At 39.7% G+C, this 6,226-nt stretch overlaps 1 long non-coding RNA gene across 1 annotated transcript; it reads left to right on the forward strand.

Annotated features, from left to right (window-relative positions):
• On the forward strand, positions 1-955 carry LOC135638492 (uncharacterized). Its single transcript, XR_010496616.1, has 2 exons — positions 1-627; positions 712-955. It is a non-coding gene; the product is annotated as an uncharacterized LOC135638492 (long non-coding RNA).
• The last annotated feature ends 5,271 nt before the right edge of the window (positions 956-6,226 follow it).

A 6,226-nucleotide genomic window follows, 5' to 3' on the forward strand; every position in this document is an offset into this window, starting at 1 on the left:
AACAGCAATTCTCATGTTATGCGAGGATTCAAGGTTGAGACGATGGATACGCCCTCCACACCCCGAGCTGCTGGAGAATCTGTGTCATGTCACATCACACTCTCTCCTAAATGCCTAACCCACCACAATCTCCCTTCCTCTTCCCGCTTCCCATTGCCTAACTGTAACCGAAGGCCGCCCAACTCCTTACTCTCCTCCGTGTACTCCGTCCATGTCTCCCAGCTCAATTGCCTCCCCATGCAGACACTTTGCGGGCGGCAAGGGGCGGCGCAGCGTCCTCTGCTCGCCGTGGATCACTCGGTTGCGCTCTCCCAACTGGAGAAGAAACTAGGAAGGATGAGCACGGTGGAGGTGGACGGTTCATGTCTGCATCAGCTGAGCGGGATCCAGATCGGGGGAAGGAGGTCGTAGGCGTGAGATTGTCCCTGCTTTTCCGGATTTCGCGTGCTTCGGATTCTCCAGCACAGCACGAAGATAAGGAGATCTCCGAGCAGGACCAAGTCAGCATGCGGCTCGCAGGTGCCACCAAGTGCTCGTCGTCGCCCGTGTTCTGTTCTCGCCTGCTGGGAGTCATCGGTGGCATGCGGCGGCCGTCTCATCACTTCGGCATGGAAGCAAGGAGCAGAGGTGTGAGTCCTCCTCGGCTTCTCGCATAGTTCTTTTGGTGTATTAAGTCCGAAATGGACTCTTTTAGACTGCACCAATTCGCAGATACTGTCAGACGACGGTGCTGGTGATGCTCCTGCAAGCAGGAATCTCAGAGTATGACGCTGTCGACGACGATGCCGATGACGTTCCTGCAAGCAGGAATCTCAGAGTAAGATTGACTCTCCTCTTGATCGAATCATATTGTCTAATTCGCACTATGCTTCGCTAAGTCTTTTTATCTGAAGATGCTGAAAAACTTTATGTAGCTTAATTTGCTAGACAACATTTGTGTTTTGATTTCTTTTGATGACTAGTCTTTTCCTTATAGTTTAACCTTCTGGAAATAGTCACCCAATCAAAATGTTTATCACGGTACAGATCAAGTCATGAGTTCAAATACTATATCAACTACTTCATATTTCGTCCTCTCATGGACAGTAGTTGTGCACTTGCAATACTTTCGTCAACAGACTGTTCGTCACTTTTATTTACTTGTACATATGTTTGGCAGCATATTTTTTCTTGTATTTGTATGTTTTTACTTGAAAACTATGAGCATGAACAATTTATAGGGTTGCAGAATGATCGCTTACTAGAAGAAGCAAAATTATCCCAAAATGACCTAGTTTTCACATGCCATAGCTTTTTTTGTGTAGGCTGCGGTGTGGAATGAAACGTCATTTATCTCAGCACCCGAAAATCACTCAGGTGTTATAGGGCTAGATGGGGGTTTGGGGTAGTGTTGGGCGTTGATTCGATTCACAAGTTTGCACATAAGGCCTATGGGAACTTACGTGCAAACTTGTCTACCGCTTGTGTTCAGAATTAATCAATTTGCTCTTTTACAAGTCTTTTGGGGCTTGAACGAGATTGCAACTAAGCTAACCCTTTGCAGACAAATAATACAAGGGTGCCTCACGACTTAGGTAATTCTAGTTAAGTCCATGATAGTTTGATGTTTAATTAATATTTGTACAATACATACCCTTCTATCTAATTGGTTTGCACTATGCACTTGGGTTTAATTGCTTGTGTAAGCCTGATCTGACTTGAACATGAAAGGGAATGTTAGAATTTAATATGGTTGATCTTTTCCTAATAACTTAAGTTTTAAGATTATCATTAGCGACTACTGTACATGAACATTTGCGCTTGAAGTTCTCCTCAAAGAACTTCACTCGAACTCATTATACCGAAAAACATCAAAACCAACCTGAGTGACCTCTCATGATTAACATGCTTACTGTATCTTCTGGTAATAAAATTTCTGAATTCATGATGGTGGATCATATTTGTTTGAGACTGTCCATTGATTTGCTCACCCAGACTCACTTGATGCAGAAAGTGGTATCTGTATCTACTAGATTTCACACGGTGTCTTGGGAACTTTTTTCTTTATTCCCAGAGGAGATTCTAAATTGATACAGTGTTTTAAACATACCTTAAGGCAGTAATTTTCTTGGTGCTAGTCATATGCTGATGAAAAGACAAGAAACACTAGTAAGAGTCTAAAATTTGTTCTACAACATTAGCTATGCCTCGAGAGTAGAATAAGTGTCTTTGAGTATATTTAGTCGATAAGAGATCATACTTCAAGTTGACTATGCTCCAACAGTCAATCTGAATTTGTATCTATCTAGATGCTTACGATGTTTCATGACACTGGGATGTGCTTTTAACCTCTTGCAAGGTATTATTATTCTGTGCCGCATTGGTTAGCACATATGGGTCAACTGACACAGGCTAAAAATTAGCCTAGTCATATATTAGCACCATCAATTCAAGACAGCCAGGGGTGTGCCAGTAACTTTCTCCCACAGTTATGTTTAGGGCTGTGCCGACATGTACCGATCGACATCCTAATCTTTCAATTTCCAATATCATAAGTATTATGATGAAAAAGCCCCCTAAGCATATCAGTATGATCGATCGATCGTCTGTGGTTTATGTATGCATGTGTTTTTTCAAAATCATGTGTATCTTATCTGTTATTTATGGATCATTTGGAAGTGAAATGATCGATTTCCTTTTGTGTAATTTTGGCATATACAACCAATTAAGGATTTTTATGCCATGTGAGTTGGATACATTCTGCATGACTTGCCGTGCCATGACGCGCCGTATCAGCCTGTGCCATTTATGTGCCAGACATGTCCAGACTCTGAATATGAGCACAACCCACAGCAGCACTGCAATCCTGATCAAACAGGTGATGCTATTTATTACCATCTTATATACAATATTAATTGTGAAACTTCCCTCTATATTCTGATAACAGCTCTATAAAGTCAGAATAAAAAGGATTCATGTAAAGAAGAGACAGTTTAAGTAAGCACATGAAATTAAGCATCCGATGATTGATTTGATTGCTCTGAGTAAGTATCGGTGCACAAGAGCTTTTTATGCATCTCTGACCAATATTAAATGATTTGCCACCCTTTTTTGCTCAGTTTCATCAGTATCATCTCTTTATCTAAGGCTTATGTGATTGAAGCAAAAATTTCAAAACCATTAAACATGATCACTGTTATCATTTTATAACAACATCTCAACTGTTCCTGAAACTTTTGGAAGATAATTGTTATTTTGTCAATAAAATCTCAAAAACAACAGTCATGATTGGAATGTGCCCTGCTTCTTGAATGAATACCCTTCCTCTTCTTCCATGTGGATCAGATCAAAATTTGAAAATTGTCAAAAGGGCCCAGTAAATAAATTTGAAGTTTTTTTGCAATATAGTATAAAAGTTTAACTTGATGAATTTATCTTGTTTGAAATTATTTCTCCACTGCTGGCAGGACTGTCCGAGTCCTGGTGAACAATACGGTGCCATATCAACCTAACAGAAAGTCTCCAATTTGTGTGAACGAAACAGAAAAACACATTTAATTTTGAAACACGAAAAGGTCTACGGTGAAAAGCACCATTTCTTCCGACAGTGCAGAAGTTACCTTCAAAATGAATTTTGATGAGAGAAGAATCACTGGCATGGAAGAATTCCTTCCTTCAAAGACCATGAAGCTGACCAGCGAGTAGCAGTGTTACTGAATTCTTATGAGCTGCATGTTCAGAAAAGAACCGAAGGATTAGTGTCAATGAACTCAGAGGATGTCTTATAATACCATTCAATGACAGCATCAGATATTTCTGAATCAGATGTGAGTTGAAACTCTCTTTCACACCCTTATCCTCTGATAATTTGAAGACAAATGATCTGATATCATGATGACCAAGAATCAAATGTGAGCATCAGATGACTTCAGAATCAGATATGAAGTGGAACTTTCTCTTCCAGGCAACAAAGTCTCCTCAAATTGTCATCAGTTATAATGTAAGGCAATCATTTCTTTCTAAAACAAGTTATCTGGTTCCATGATGACAATGACGAAGTAATTGATTCTTCAACAATAACATAGGAGCTTGCAGATAATTGTCATGGAAGCTTGCCAATTCTCCAACTTATTAGTTTGATCTGACACCTGCTGCAACTAAGATGCTTTCTTTGCTCATCTATGTTTCGTTTGACATCTACTAGGTAGAGGTGTGACCCTCAACTTTGCATACACCTTTTCATAAATCATGATTGAATGGAGGCAATGCCTCTTTTTATTCCATAAAATGATTATATTACTAGTTATATCTTACTCTGAACTATCTCATAAACCTTAGATCAATGTGAAATTGTGTAAATCTGCATAACATGTAACCACAGGTCTAACCTCACTGATCCATGTTTACACTCCTATCCGAATGCTTTGATATTCCAAACTAGTGGACTTTGGCACATCCCTCTAAACCTTGAAACTTCAAAGGGGGAAAAAAGTAGCTGGTGGCAATCTCTCTCTCTCTCTCTCTCTCTCTCTCTCTCTCTCTCTCTTTCTCTCTCAAAACCATCCACCAAAATTCTACATTATTTCATATATATTCAATTTAGAAGCATAGAGAAAGTGTAGTCCTTACGTCGAGCTCAATTGACTACTCTACTGACATTAACTTGGATCGAAACAGTTTGAATTAACGGTCCAGTAACATCGGCTATTACTATCATCTTATAGCAATCCACATGAGTGTTAGGTTGTCTATCTTGGAAAATTTTGAACCAATAATTCAGTGACATCGGCTATTACTATCATCTTATAACAATCCACATAGCGTTAGGTTGCCTGCCTTGGATCTATCTGAACTCTGCACTCAACTCGAAGTTTCGTGGATAGTGTACGATTGTAAGATTAGACCGGCTTTAATTGCCGTGCCATCACTGCTACATCATTGATTTAGCAGCAGTAATCTCCATCTTGAAATCCAAGCAAACAAACAAAGAACTGTAATCTCCTCCCTGTTTCCCACTTCAACATGGTGGTGGAAGGATGCATGACCACACGATGGGTATGTGTGGTCTTTCTCACAGAAACAAACAACCGCGGGTATCGGCGTCATCTCCATCAAGATGGTGTCTGTGTGTTCAACATAGTCACATGGCCTCCCCTTGCTTTCTTCTTCTTCTTCTTCTTCTTCTTCTTCTTCCTCTCGGCGTCATCTCCATCAAGATGATACGTATGTGTGTGTTCAACATAGTCACGTGGCCTCCCCTTTCTTTCTTCTTCTTCTTCTTCCTCCTCCGCCTCCCGAAGTAAAAAGAACACATATCGAAGTCGATATACATCTCAGACTAATAGATTTTTGGATGTTCTGATCTCTGCAAAGTCGATATACATGTCAGACTAATAGATTGTTGGGTGTTCTAATTCCTGCATAGTGGGTAGACATAAATGAAATTTGGAGGTTTGTGGAAAGTGGATGATGGCATACGGCACACCGATGGAACATCAATGTGGAAAAAAGCAAGAAGAGACAAGAAGATGATTGGCACCCATTCTGGCCCGATTTAGATATATGACATTCTTTTCATGCTTTCGGGAGTCAAAAGATTCTCAAAAGGAGAGAGAGGAAAAAAGAAGAAGCCCCAAGTGACCACCGCACCACTTTCCTCCAACGATGATCTCTATTTGAGTTGTATTTGGGACTCCAAATCACTGTTCATAAGAGAGTATATAGTTTAGAGTTAGGAATGCCTCGTCGCATGCATTCGATGCATCCAACACCAATCATACGAGAGACTACGATAACGTCAATTGGATGTCGGGAATCTTACGGTGTCATCTTAGAATTGTTAAATGATATTTATGTACGAAAAAAGAATTAAAAATTTAAGAAAACAATCTTATATTGATAAATATCATGAGAGCAGATGATATATATATATATATATATTCGAATATAACTCATAATCAATTAACTTAAGTTTTTGGATTAAGTTAATATTTAATTTAATCTAATTAATTTAATTCATTTATCATTAATGAATTTTTAACCGGAAAGATTTTCCCGCCAAAAGGCAGATTCATACTTCGTGTGTGGAGGATCTCACTTTCGTCCCTTTCCCCACCTTCTTTTAAGGGTAGTGGACTGACTGCTTTGAACGGTACTCCGTTTTTGTGTGGTCGATCTCGGCTGTCTCTTTCTCTAGACTGTGCAGGCTCTCGAAGGAAGTAGAGCTTGGATTCCCTATATCTATCTC

This window comes from Musa acuminata, chromosome BXJ3-5 (assembly GCF_036884655.1).
Source record: "Musa acuminata AAA Group cultivar baxijiao chromosome BXJ3-5, Cavendish_Baxijiao_AAA, whole genome shotgun sequence".
Taxonomy (NCBI): Eukaryota; Viridiplantae; Streptophyta; class Magnoliopsida; order Zingiberales; family Musaceae; genus Musa; species Musa acuminata.